This window comes from Carassius gibelio, chromosome B9, assembly GCF_023724105.1.
Source record: "Carassius gibelio isolate Cgi1373 ecotype wild population from Czech Republic chromosome B9, carGib1.2-hapl.c, whole genome shotgun sequence".
Lineage (NCBI taxonomy): Eukaryota > Metazoa > Chordata > Actinopteri > Cypriniformes > Cyprinidae > Carassius > Carassius gibelio.
In genome coordinates this window covers 5,696,627-5,712,038 of record NC_068404.1, presented here as the reverse complement: position 1 = coordinate 5,712,038, position 15,412 = coordinate 5,696,627, and positions in this window count along the sequence as shown.

Genomic DNA, 15,412 nt, shown 5'->3' with positions numbered 1-15,412 from the left:
CATGAGTTTGCTAATCAGTGTCTTCAGGATCATTAGAAAATCACAGGCAGGTGTGTTTAATTGGAGTTGGAGCCAAACTCTGCAGGAAACTGGATCTCGCGAGCCAGATTTGAGGATCACTGTTCTAGATGAATATTTAGTGAAGTAAAGAGATGATGATCAGTTGACTTTTAGCAGGACAATGATACAGCCAAATCCACCAAAGACTGGTTTAGGTTTCCTGGCTTGAATTTTCTTGAAATTTCAAGATTTAAAGTCCACTGAGAATCTATGGTGAGATTTGAAGAAAACCGTGACAGCAGAGAAACCAAAGAATGTGAATATATGAATATATGCATTAATTTATTCTGAACATTGTTTATCTTTAATCATTTTAGTAGTGTTTACTAGTTTGCAACACAAGAGGGCATCCTAAAAAAAATTACACATAAGAGAAAGTGATTCTTCAATGCATCATTCATATACTTCTCATGTGTAATAACATTTGAATAATATTAGGCTCAATATGGAAAATGTTAGTTTAATGGCTGAGGTAAGCACAGTGTGGATTAACATGTTTTCTTATCAGCATTTCCTTTCCTTGCTGTATTTATATTCACATTTACATTGTGGTCAAACAGAGGGGCTTTGGCCGCACAAAAGTATGCTCTTCCTCTGAAGCTCAACCCACAGCAGTTTCTGTTTCTCGTGATGCATAGGCAGGCAGAGACGTGATGATTTCACACTGTTCTGTTAAATACTGTAAAGATATGATAATTTCCTACATTCCTATATCAAAGTGTAACCATATTATTTAGAACAGTGTTGAATACTTGAACAACACAGTATAAAATCCTAGATTTGAAAGAATCAAATTATTTTAAGTGTGTGCTGACATGATAGAGAAGAGTTTTGACATTCAGTGTGTAGTGGAGAGCTGTTTAGTCCTCTGCGGTCTCTGCTTGAAATGCTTGAGGCTGCATGTTTTCCCGCCATTTGTAAGAGTCTTATTTTACCATTTGAAATAACCACAGACAAGCAGACGCTGTCCCCTACTCTTTTATTTTTAGTGAATGAAATATCAGCCTTGTCTAGTGTCAAATGTTAGATCAATCAATATTTTTTGGCACAAGTAGACAGATATACACTGGTCAACATTTGAAGTGGATCAAAACCTTTCATCAAAATTGTCCTAAAACCTATAACCAAAATGTGTTCTTGTTTTAGGACAACTTAGATTAACTTTTTTGATCCACTTCAAATGGTGACTATTTCAAGCTTGTTTCACTACTGCTTTTTTACTTTCTGTACCTGTGAACTTTACATTTACATTTACCGGTAGTCATTTTGCAGACGATTTTATCCAAAGCGACTTACAATTGGGCGATACATAAAGTGATTCTTCTTAAAGAGGCAAACAGACACAGGAAGTGCTTGCAATACCACATTTTAGACATTCTTAAAATAAGTATAAGTTAGAAAAAGAAGGAATAAATAAAGATTTTTTTTTTTTTTTTAATGAAGCCAAGTTTAGAAAAAGATGAGTTTTCAGCTGTGGCTTGAAAATTGTCAGGGATTCAGCATTCTGATTTTGAGCATCTCTGTGATGGTACCAGGATGCGTCGCTTACTAGTGGATCTCAGATTTCTGGAGGGGATCTAGATTCGTAATAGTGAGTGGAAGTAGAGGGGTGCTGAGTCTGTGGCTGTTTTATATACAAGCATTAATGTCTTAAACTTGATGCGAGCCGCAACTAGTAGCCAGTGCAAGGAGAAAAAGAGAGGTATAACATGGGCTCTTTTGGGATCGTTGAAGACCAGTCATGCTGCTGCATTTGGAATCATTTGTACAGGTTTGACTGTGCTGGATTGAAGTCCATCCAGAAGAGCATTGCAGTAGCCAAGAAATGAAAAGGGCCTGGGCTAGAAGATGTGCAGCATGCTCTGTTAAAAAGGGCCTGATCTTTCTGATGTTGTGCAATGCAAACCTGCAAAATAGAGCTTTCCAATGTGGTCTTTGAAGGTCAGCTGGTCATCAAAGTTTATACCAAGATTTCTGACCGAAGTTGATGGAGAAATTGTAGTCTAGACTCTAGAGCATAGCTGGATGGTGAAATCATAGTGTAGAGTTGGAGTGGAAGGGAAGAGTAAGCTATAAGCTCATTCTTTGCCAGGTTGAGGTGTAAGTGATATTCTTTCATCCATGCCGAGATGTCCACCAGGCAGTCTGAGATCCGTCCAGGTACCTTTGGATCATCTGGTTGAAATGAGAGAGAGCTGTGTGTCTTCAGCATAGCAATGGTAGGATAATCCATGTGCCTGTACGATGGGACCCAGTGGTGTCGTGTATATGGAGAAAAGGAGGGGCCCAAGAACTGATCCCTGAGGAACCCCAGTGACAATTTGATGTGCTTTGGATACATCCCCTGCCAAACCCCCTCTGAAAGACATCGGTAAGATATGACTCAAACATATGTGGAATCCTGGTGATGACCACTGTTGACAGGGAAGACAGAAGGATCTGATGATTGACTATGTCAAAAGCAGCAGATATATCCAGCAGAATAAGAACTGATGAATTTGATTTAACTTTTGCACTATGCAGGGCTTCCCTGAAGGAGAGTAGTGCAGTCTCCCTTGAATGGCCACTCCTGAGACCTGACTGGTTAGCGTCCAGTTTGTTGTTCTGTGAAAGAAACAATTATACCTGATTGAAAACAACTCTTTTGAGGGTTTTTGCTTTGAATGGAAGGAGAGCTACAGGTCTGTAGCTTTATGTACAGTAAGTGAAGTGTTCAATGGACAGAAAGTGAAGATGGGAGTTTTAGCAGTGGGTGTGGCTGGTTTGAAGGCCTGTGTGTGTGTGTGTGTGTGTGGGTCTGAGACCTGATTACTTATCATTCTGGTTTTGTCTGTGAAGAATGTGGCGAACTCTTCAGCTGTTATAGAAGTGGTGGGAGGTGTTGGAGCGGGTCAGAGGAGAGAATTTAATGTTTTGAAGAGATTTTGTGTGTCTGGAGTGCTGTTGATCTTGTTGTGGAAGTATGAATATTTTGCAGAGAAAGATGAAAGTGAAGACTGATACATCCTTCATTCTGACAGATCTTTCTGATTCATTCTGACAGCACCATTTTCTCTCTGCTGCCCTGAGTTTTGACATTTGACATTCTGACAACTGCGTGTGTAAATTAAGTCAAGTTCGTTGCCTGATTTGTGTGTGCTTTTAGTAGTAAGTAGTTTGAGATCAAACTAAGCAAGGAGTGAATGGAAGTCTATAGCATAATCTTTTCCAGATGAATGTTGAAGTTGCCAAAGTCTAAAAGTGGACTGCCGTCCTTCGGGAATAAGGACAGCAGGCCATCCAGCTCCTCTGGGAAGGTGCCTAGAATTTGCCAGGAGGACTGTAAATTACCACAACCTGGAGTTTTATAGGAGCTGTTACAGTGATTGCATGAGATTCAAATGAGTTTTAATTGCATAGGGGAGAGTGGATTGAATATTTACAATAGAGGTGCAGTAGAGGATGTAGGGAACTTCTCTAAAATTGAGCTCTTAGATTGATCTTTAACATATTCCACTTTGAAGTTAGGTGTTTAGCCTGCACTGGCATTAGAATATTTTACATTTATAAAAAATTATCAAATGTATGAATTAATAAAATTAACACAATAATGATTTGCATTTATTTACATTGTCATAGTTTAAATGTAATAATGTATTAGGAGGAATTTTATATTAGACGTTAATATTGCAGTATATTTTAAAGGGTTAGTTCACTCAAAAATGAAAATTAGCATATAAATCACTCACCTTGAAGTCATCCTAGGTGAATATGACTTTCTTCTTTCATCCGAATCCAGTCAGAATTGTTTTAAAAATTGTCTTTGATTTGCAAGATGTTTGACGTCACTCAGTGGGTGTTGCACTGCATCGGTCTTTGAGAAGTTTCATAAAAAGCTAATCCGGCTCTGGGGGGTGAACAAAGGCCTCCTACATTTAATCATTTACATTTAATCATTTAGCAGACGCTTTTATCCAAAGCAACCTACAAATGAGGACAATAGAAGCAGTCAGGTCAAAAAGAGAACAACAACAGTATACAAGTGCCATGACAAGTCTCAGTTAGTCTAGTATAGAACGCCTAGCCACAACAAAAGGAAAAGTGCTAGTATTAGTTAGTTAAGTGCTGTCAAAAAAGATTTTAGAAGAGTCTTTAGATGTTTCTTGAAAATGAGTAAAGACTCACGAAAGCTGTATGAATTGAGATTGGGAGGTCATTCCACCAGCTGGGCACAGTCCAGGAAAAGGTCTGTGAGAGTAATTTTGAACTTCTTTGGGATGGCACCACAAGGCGTCGTTTACTTGCAGAGCGCAAACTTCTCGAGGGCACATAAGATTTAACCAGTGAGTTTAGGTGTGTTGGTGCCGTGCCAGTGGTCGTCTTGTAGGCAAGCATCAGTACCTTGAATTTGATGCGAGCGGCTACTGGTAGACAGTGTAACCTGATGAGGAGAGGAGTAACGTGAGCTTTTTTTTTTGGCTCATTGAAGACAACCCTTGCTGCTGCATACTGGATCAATTGCAGAGGCTTGACAGTACATGCAGGAAGGCCCACCAAAAAAGCATTACAATAGTCCAGTCTGGAGAGAACAAGAGCTTGGGAAAAGTAAGTTGGGTGGCTTGTTCTGATAGGAAGGGTCTAATCTTCCTAATGTTGTATAAGGCAAACCTGCAGGACCGGGTCGTTGTAGCAATGTGGTCTGTGAAGCTTAACTGATGATCCATCATAACTCCTAGGTTTCTGGCTGTCCTCGAAGGAGTTATGGTTGACGAACCCAGCTGTATAGAGAAGTTGTGATGAAGCAATGGGTTAGCTGGAATCACCAGGAATTCTGTCTTCGTAAGGTTAAGCTGAAGGTGATGGTCATTCATCCAGCTAGAAATGTCACTTCTTTTATCTAGGTCGATGTTGAAGTCACCAAGCAGTACCAGAGGAGTACCATCTTCAGGAAAGTTTGATAGCAGCACATCCAACTCCTCCAAGAAGTTTCCCATTTGACCTGGGGGACGATACATGACCACAAAGTGGATTTTAACAGGGTGGGTTACAGTAATGGCATGCGATTCACATGAACCAGTACCTGAGGTGATGGCTGAAGATCAAATTTCCATTCTTTTGATATAAGGAGACCCGTACCTTCACCCCATCCCAGTGGTAAGAGGAGTGTGGGAACAAGTGAAATTATTGGAGAGGGCTGCAGGGGTGGCAGTGTCTTCAGGTTTGATCCAAGTTTCAGTCAGTGCCATGAGGTTGAGACCGGAATGAGTAGCAATAGAATAAATGAAGTCTGCTTTGTTAACTGCACACTGGGAGTTCCAGAGACCAACTGGAATAGAGAGCGTAGTAGTAGAGGTCAGAGGGATTTCCTGCGATGAGGGCCTTCCTGCGATGTACGTTGTGTGCTCTTCGAGTGTTAGTAGTGATAGCAGAGATCTGAAAGCACTTAGTGACTAAAAGTGTAAGAAAGTGTAAGAGGAGAAAAGCAATACTCAAGTGCCCTGTCAGAATCCTCGCTCGGTGGAGTCGCGCAGGTAGAGTCTTTACAGGCTTCACACGAGGGCTGCTGCGGTGAAACCTACCGCTTTTGTAGTTGCCTGATTACCTGTGATTGAAGTCAGCTGGCCATGCCTCACTATTTAGCAGATCGAAACTGGGCAGTCCCGCAATAGGCAAACGCAAAACCAAACGCAAAACCAAAAACTGCTTCAAATATCTATCGCCTTGTTAGTGCATCCCCTCCCATGCCAGAGACCCGGGTACGAGCCCCGCTCAGAGCGAGTCGTTGCTGCTGCTGCTTTCGTTCAGTTTCAGCCTCTGGATCTGATTCTGGATCATAAATAAACGGCTGAATCTGACTGTAAGCCATGGTTTGTTTTGGATGATGGGTTTTCCCTCACAGTAATGTCACAGCTTCCACATGCTCTCAACGCAAAAGCCTATTCGCGCTCGTGATTCTTTAGCTCCGCCCACACGTCACGCCTCCAGGTGCTCGTGTTTTTCCGGGAAAAATCGTACAGACTATCTTTCTCTTATGAATATAATAAAACTAAAGACTTTTTGGAGTTATGAAGGATGCAGTACTACTCTATAGGTACTCAAGATTAACAGGATATTGAGTGAAAACGAGCATTTCACCCCCCCTTTAAGTTATTATATGATTCAGTCACACATTTAGCAATAATTGTTAGTTCTGTTTGTTGATTCAGGGTTAGCATCATCTGGGGTCCTCTGAGGGGTCAGCATCATCTCTTCTCAGGTGTTCTGGATCCAGACTGGAGCTTGTGTAAATCCTAGTTACCACGAGATGTGAATCCCGTGGCGAAACATAGAAACAAAATACAGACATCATTAGCATAGCTGCTGATCCAACACAGTAAAATTAGTTTAACCCAAGCTAATGAATAAAAATGCACCTTTGATCAGATGCAACTACACTCACAATTAAAAAGATACATTATTCGAATGCTTGGCGAAAGAGATGTGTTTTTAACCTAGATTTAAACAGAGAGAGTGTGTCTGAACCAGTGTTGTAGTCGAGACCAGCTCATTCGAGTCCGAGTCCAGATCGAGTCCAGAGAGGGTCGAGTCCGAGTCAAGACCGAGTTCAGAAAGGGTCGAGTCCGAGTCTAGACCGAGTTCAGAAAGGGTCGAGTCCGAGTAAAGACCGAGTTCAGAAAGGGTCGAGTCCGAGTCAAGACCGAGACCAGAGAGATTGGGTCTGAGACAAGACCTAAAGAAATCTTCAAGAGTATGTAAAATGTTTGGTGGAAACAATAAAGGGTAAAAGGGCCACATAGTATGTGGTGTAAAGGTAATTTTATTAGTATTATGAATTGTTACTTGTCAATATTAAGTGCTCATTTTCACATAACATCGTTGTACCACTATACACATCCATATAACCTTTCTATTACACATAACATTACTGTACGACTCTATATTGTAATTCTACATAACACTTCTAGTACAAGTAACATTACTGTACCACTATACCTGTAAATGTTCAACTGTAACAGCTTTTACATAACTTTTAACCTTGAAGCTTAACTAATGACTGCTAATATCCTTACAATGTCTTGGATTATGTGCACTTTAGATGTTGTGAAGATTACAGATGGGCATAATTACTTTTCAAAAAAATAAGTGAGGAGACCATCCTGCTACCCAACCAAGCACGATGTGGTCTCATGATCAATCCACCCCGACTAAATACTCCTTCTACTGGCGCAGAGGAAGTGGGGACTGACAAAAGTTACCATTTCATAACTTTCTGTAACAGCAATGGATAATCTAATGCTAATTTCCCTGGATGGTGCGTTTTAAGGGTAAAATACACACTAGTCCAAGTTCTTTTTAGTTACGGAGGGCGTACACACAAGAGCCGACTGACTGTCCAGGAAAATTTCATGCAAAAGTGTGTATGTACCAGGGGAAGAAAGCTGGATGAAATGCCATATAAGTTCAATGCATTCTGTCAGACATTTTTTGGGGGGGAGATGTTTAGTGTTGAGACAGTCAGTCTGTGTCTGTATTCATTATATAATTTAATTAAACGATATATATATTTTTTTTTTCTGTGACCATTTTGTCCAACTTTGTAAAAATAACACAGTTGAGAGAAATAATGTAGCAATGTGGCTTTCTGGAAAGCAGGATCATTACAGGCGGATGGCAGGAAGGTAACTTAAGGCCGGTGACACACTGGCTGCGTGCCAGAAGCGTAGTGGTTGCTTCGCGTTTTCTGTGTCTTTACACACCAGAAGCGTGCCTGCATGCGGCGCTTGGCGCACTGCTGCTGCTGTAGGCGACATAGAGGGAGGCCGCCGAAAAACCAGGCTCTTGTCTTCTTGTCTTCATGACAACAATATCAACTTTTTTTTTTTGCAGGCAGTCTGCAAGATCTAACCTGTTAACATGGGAGCCGAATTAAAAACAGACACGCCACGCAGCTGAGATGCTTGCGCCACACATCCAGTGTGTCGCTGACCTAACGTCTCAGGTCAAAAGAAAATCACCAGTCATTGGATGTGTCAATCATACATCAATTGAAATAAACATTAACATACAGTCATGAAATATTTTGATTGGGACTCGAGTGGACTCGGGCATAAGTCCGATTCCTAATATGTTCGAGTCCGAGTCAATACCGAGTCAAAATGCACACGAGTCCATGACAAGACCGAGACCATTAAAATACGGTCTCGAGACCGAGTCCAAGACCGAGTCCGAGTCTCGAGTACTCAACACTGGTCTGAACCCCAAACATTATCAGGAAGGCTATTCCAGAGTTTGGGAGCCAAATGTGAGTAAGCTCTACCTCCTTTAGTGGACTTTGCTATCCTAGGAACGACCAAAAGTCCAGCGTTTTTTGACCTTAGGGTGCGTGATGGGTTGTAACATGGTAGAAGGCTAGTTAGGTACGCTGGAGCTAAACCATTTAGGGCCTTATAGGTAAGTTATGATAATTTGTAACTGATACAGAACTTAATAGGTAGCCAGTGCAGAGACTGTAAAATTGAGGTAATATGATCATATTTTCTTGACCTGGTAAGGACTCTAGCTGCTGCATTTTGGACTACCTGTAGCTTGTTTATTGATGAAGCAGGACAACCACCTAGAAGTGCCTTACAATAGTCCAGTCTAGAGGTCATGAATGCATGAACTAGCTTTTCTGCATCAGAAACAGATAACATGTTTCGTAGCTTGGCAATGTTTCTAAGATGGAAGAATGCAGTTTTTGTAACATTGGAAATATGATTTTCAAAAGACAAATTGCTGTCTAATATAACACCCAGATTTCTGACTGTAGAGGAAGTAACAGTACATCCGTCTAGTTGCAGATTGTAATCTACAAGATTCTGTGTAGTGTTTTTTGGTCCAAAAATTAGTATCTCTGTCTTATCTGAATTTAATTGGAGAAAATTATTTGTCATCCAATCTTTAAAATTTGTAACACACTCTGTTAGCTTAGATAATTGGGAAGTTTCATCTGGTCTCGTTGAGATATATAGCTGAGTATCATCAGCATAACAGTGGAAGCTAATTCCGTATTTTCTAATAATATTACCAAGGGGCAAAATGTATATTGAAAATAGAAGGGGACCTAGGATGGATCCTTGTGGCACTCCATATTTTACTGATGATAAATGAGATGACTCCCCATTTAAGTAAACAAAATGGTAGCGATCGGACAGGTAGGATCTAAACCATCTTAGAGCCTGCCCTTGAATACCTGTTTAGTTTTGTAATCGATCTATGAGTATATCATGATCTATGGTGTCGAACGCAGCACTAAGATCAAGTAAGACTAGAAATGAGATGCAGCCTTGGTCTGACGCAAGGAGCAGGTCATTTGTAATTTTAACAAGTGCAGTTTCTGTGCTATGGTGGGGCCTAAAACCTGACTGAAATTCTTCATACAGATCATTTTTATGCAGGAAGGTACTCAATTGAGCAGACACAACTTTTTCTAAAATTTTAGACATAAATGGAAGATTTGAAATAGGCCTATAATTTGCCAGTACACTAGGATCTAGTTTTGGTTTCTTAATAAGAGGCTTGATAACCGCCAGCTTGAATGGTTTTGGGACGTGACCTAAAGATAACGACGAGTTAATGATATTGAGAAGCGGTTCTTCGGCTACAGGTAACAGCTCTTTCAGTAATTTAGTGGGTACAGGATCTAATAAACATGTTGTTGGTTTAGATACAGTGATAAGTTTATTTAGCTCTTCCTGTCCTATGGTTGTAAAGCACTGCAGTTTATCTTTGGGTGCGATGGATGAAACTGAAGTGTTAGATGATGTAGAATCTACATTCGCTATTGTATTTCTAATGTTATCTATTTTATCAGTGAAGAAATTCATAAAGTCATTACTATTTAACGTTGGTGGAATATTTGAATCAGGTTGCGTCTGGTAATTTGTTAACTTAGCCACTGTGCTAAATAAAAACCTTGGATTGTTTTGGTTATTTTCAATGAGTTTGTTTATATGCTCTGCCCTAGCAGTTTTTAGAGCCTGTCTATAGCTGGACATACTGTTTTTCCATGCAATTCTAAAAACTTCTAAGTTAGTTTTTCTCCATTTGCATTCAAGACTACGAGTTACTTTCTTGAGAGAGTGAGTATTACTGTTATACCATGGTACAGTACGTTTTTCTCTAACTTTTTTCAATTTGATCGGGGCAACAGCTTCTAATGTATTAGAGAAAATAGTGCCCATGTTGTCAGTAATTTCGTCTAATTCATGTGTATTTTTGGGTACAAATAGCAGTTGAGATAGATCAGGCAGGTTATTTGCGAATCTTTCTTTGGTGGCTGGAACAATAGTTCTGCCCAGATGGTATCGCTGAGACATATAGTTAATATCAGTTATACGCAGCATGCACGATACAAGGAAATGGTCTGTAATATCATCACTTTGAGGTACAATATGTATAGCAGTAAGATCGATTCCATGCGATATAATTAAATCTAGTGTATGATTAAAACGATGAGTGGGCCCGGTGAAATTTAGCTTGACTCCAAAGGAGTTTATTAGGTCAGTAAACGCAAGTCCTAATGTATCATTTGCATTATCAACGTGAATATTAAAATCTCCCATGATTAGCGCCTTATCAGCTGTAACTAGAAGGTCTGAGAGGAAATCTGCAAATTCTTTTAGGAATTCTGTATAAGGCCCTGGTGGTCTATACACAGTAGCCAGAGCAAGAGATACATTAGATTTCTTTTGCATGTCTGACAGAGTAACATTTAGCAGAAGTATTTCAAAAGAGTTAAACCTGTATCCTGTTTTCTGGGTAACATTGAGAATATCACTATATATTGTTGCAACACCCCCGCCACGACCAGTCTGACGGGGCTCATGCTTATAACAGTAGTTTGGTGGAGTAGACTCATTTAGACCAAAATAATCATTTGGTTTTAGCCAGGTTTCAGTCAAGCAGAGTAAATCAAAACTATTATCTGTGATCATTTCATTTACAATAACTGCTTTTGGTATAATATTTATGAGCCCAAACTTTAAAAATTGTTTTTGTTCATTTACTTTACATTTTTCTGATTTAATTACGATAAGATTTTTTCTAGATCCTACATTATATTTATATTTTGACCTCACTATTCGGGGAACAGACACAGTCTTGATAGTTTTTACAGCGCAAGTACTTTTAGCATTTAAGCGGGTGGAACAAAACTCATCATAATGGTTATTTGAGAATTGTCTTACTAGTCACATGGAGCAAAGTGTCCTGGAGATGTTGTCAGAGAGAAGCTCCGCTCCGATTTTGCTGGGGTGTAATCCATCAGCGCGAAACAGTCTAGGACGCTCCCAGAAAAGATTCCAGTTATTAACAAATAGCAGTTTCTGTTCTTTACACCATGACAACAACCATTCATTTAAAGCAAAAAGTCTACTGAACCTTTCGTGTCCTTGTCTATACATGGGCAGTGGTCCTGACATGACGATCGTCGCTGCCGGCGTCGTGCTGTGAACCGTCTCAATCAGGCTCCTGAAGTCCCTCTTCAGCGTCTCCGTCTGCCGCAGTGTGGTGTCGTTAACCCCGGCGAGAAGCACGACCGCTCTGGGGCTCTCGTCGGCCTTCAGGATCACGGGTATCTGCGCAGAAACATCGAGAACACGAGCACCAGGCAAACAATGAGTGTGCACTTTACCTTCGGCTAACGTAGCACTTACATGTCAGACGATGGAGTCTCCGATGATCACAGCGTCGCGTCCTGTCTCGCGGAGGGGAGCGAAGTGGTTCTGGATGGAGATCTCGAAGGCAGGAGGGGGAGAAGTCGTCGCCCCGGACCCGGCTCGCGTCCTCCGCTGTGGATGCACCCAGGGTCCGTGGTGTCCCGGCGTCGCAGTGAAGGACATCTGGGAAGATCGCGTCCTGGGTGCACCGGGCCTGCGCAGAGAAACACACGGAGTAGACGTGGTGGGACTGTTAACAGTACGCTGTATACTTACCCCGGACTTGTGAAAGTCAGCCTGGGATGATTCCAGCGCGGCTCTCCGCTCTCTCAGCTGGGCCTGCCTCTGTTCCAGGTCGCGAATCTGCTTCCCCACGGCCTCGAGCTTGAGTTGCACAGAGTGGAGACATTCATCCGCCATTAAAGCAAGTAACAGTGAGTACAGCAGTGGTAATGTGTGTGAATAGAGTATTAGCAATGTAAGCGCAGTTAGCAGCAACCACGCTTGCTGATGCTAACGGGCTAAAAGCTAATAGCGGACCCGGGAGATCAAAATAAAACTAGTGATAGCGAGGCGCTCTGATTGTTTTTGTTGTAGAATACAATAGAGGATATATTCACACGTTATATAAATGGAAACGATGATGTATAAAATTGATTTTTAAGTTAAAAATAGTCAATGAAAAGAATATAGTGACGGAGCTCAAACGCAGTACAGCCGTCAACAACAAACAGGAAGTAGTCTAATGAGAAAACAAGACAGAACACTTACAAGCTGCTGTCCTTCGGTAGCTTGCCTGTTTCTACTCATCCTGTAGCAAATCGATGAGTTTCTGTAAGAAAAATCTAACTTTTCAAAGCGTTGCGCATGCGCTGGTGAGTAACAGGAGCAAAGGAAGCAAAGTTTCCTTACTTCAGCAAAGGAAAAAGAGTCTACTCTTGTCTTAATCCTTGATCATTGTTTTGCTTTGATCTCTCCACTGTGTTTCTGCGTGCGTCACTTTTGAACAGAACTGCTTCATTTACAACTGTCAAGTCATGTCACCTTTATTTATATAGCGCTTTAAACAAAATGCATTGCGTCAAAGCAACTGAACAACATTCATTAGGAAAACAGTGTGTCAATAATGTAAAATGATAGTTAAAGGCAGTAAACTGTGAGCACAAGCTAGATTAAAGTGATTATTACATTTTGAATATAGATATTTTCTTACAAAAACATATCGATTCGCTACAGAAGGCTTTTGTTCACCCCCCAGAGCCGGGTTTCTCTGAAGTAGCACTCATGTGTGGTTCACTCTCTTTAACATAGACAAGTGTAATATTTGTTAAATAAACCGATTCTTGAACATGAAAGGACATTAAATGTGTTTTAGAGAAAATGAAGGTGCCAGAATAAAATCGTTCCTGTTGTCATCTGAATTTCACCTTTTTAATTTTTTTTTTTATGAACTATGCCTTTAAGAGTGTGATTGAATACGTTTTCTCTGGCTTTGGGGCTTATATAAAATTTAATCAAATTGTGATCTTTTTTTGTGGTCAGATTTTTTTGAAGAGGGAAGCTGTTGGTAGAGGCTTTTTTACTGTATCTCAGAGTGAGAGATATATATTCAGAGCCACATTTATAGACGAATGTCAAAAGGAATTTCACCAAGATGTCTTACTTTACTTAATTTTTAACTGTATAACAAATTTCTTTTTATCCCAGATCTGATGAGAAGCTCCTGGGAAAGGCTTTGGTCTCATTTTAATTATTAATGAAGATGCATATAATATGCATAAAATTGCATCATATTTCTTTACAACTCAAAATCCTCAAAACTGAAGCTTTGCCTTTTTTAATTTAAGTTTGTACCTTCATTTACTTCATTTAACCTCTTTGACTTGAACTGTCTGTTTTACTTTTTTATATATATATAAATAAATAGACATTTCAATTTACTCCTTGTTTTTATTATTAATAATATTCATTCAGATTATTTTAATTTATAAATGATGAGTTATTATTTAGGTATTTTAGTCATCCTACAGCCCCCTGGATGGGAAACATTGCTTTAAGAAATGGCTGCATGTCTTTCTTTTGGAGATATTGAAAGTTTTGATAATCTGCATGCAGGGTTTTCTTTTTTTCTTCAAAATTACAAAAACAAAGCCCACTGTAAAAGTCCCTTTAAAGCAGTCCATATGAAATGTTGTTCTAAAAGTGTAAGTCATACTGATAATTTCCCACTTTGATCTGATCTGTTTGCAAAGAATGTATCAGCACTACTGGCTATGAATTTCATCTTCTGAAGAGTATTAAATTGTGGAAGACACTTGTTTATATGCAATGCAACCATTTATCAATGCTGTATTTGTCTTAGTCAGTTACACAAATAATGATATTTGTGATGTAAACTTTCTTTTGTGAAGCATTTGATTTAAGTTGTTTCCTCTGTTAAGTTTTTTTTTTTGAGGATATTGAGTAGGGCCCTTTGTTGAAATCTAAACTGTCCATGACATGTCTCTTACTTTTCTACAATTGCTATTCTTTAGATATCTGCTCCTCCTTCTGTCCGCTGAAGCATTAATGTTAGATACTAAATGACTTCATTGTAACTCTTTCTCTCAACAGGTCTCAACATGGGATTTCCTGTCCTCTGTTATGAATGCTTATGAAGGTTCTTAGTCATCAAGGTCATTGTGTGATGTCAGGCAGAGTTTATTTCTAGAGCATCAGATCTTGTTTAATCATTCTTAACTCACTTAATCTCTGGCAAACCAGCATTAGATTTGAGAGAGAGCAAACGTGGGTGTGGTGTTATTGGTTGACAACGCTCCATTCTCACCATGGCAACTATATAAACAGTCATACTCGGGTAAGAAAAGGAAGTGTAGATCTGATGTCTGTCAGTCAGCTTTACATTGAATGAGATTGTACTGTTGTGCCCACTGGATATAACTGAATATTTTAATACTCCTCAAAGAAAGTCATAGTAGGATACAGTATCAGATGATAATACACCATGGTTCATATACAAACCCGATTCCAAAAAAAAAATAGAACACTGTACAAATTGTGAATATAAACAGAATGCTGAGAAACCATTATATTTACATGGTAGCCTATTAACATTGTTGCATGTGGCATGTATAATGTGAAGTGTGTAGTTATCTTTGGAAACAGCCTTAAACATGTTTGTTTTGGTGTAGGGCGTCCTCTGCTTACCTTAGGGTTTCTAACTCCAAATATCAAATATAACAAAAAGATCTGGAGAAATATTATTGTTGAAACAGTAAATTTTCTATTTTAAAAAAATTGTGAAGGAAAAATATCCAAAATATATAGCCTGCTTAGTCATAGTAACAAAGCATTTGTACTTTGTCAATATACTTATGCAAAAAAACAAAACAAAAAAAGAATCTGGATAGGCCTCGGAAAGTTCTAGATGAATATTTAGTGAAATAAAGAGATGGGCCCGTATTCATAAAGAATCTTAATGCAAAAAGTAGCTCCTGGTGACAAAATTATAAGAAAATTCTTAGAAATGTGGGCGTTTACTCTTAAAATTAAAGAAAAAATCCTAGTAAAGAATAAAGTAATTCAGAAAGCATCTTAACCCTTAAAAGAGGTCTTAAGGTCAAAATTGTTAGGAGCACAGACAAGGACTTTTAAGAGGCTTAAGAGTTTCTTTA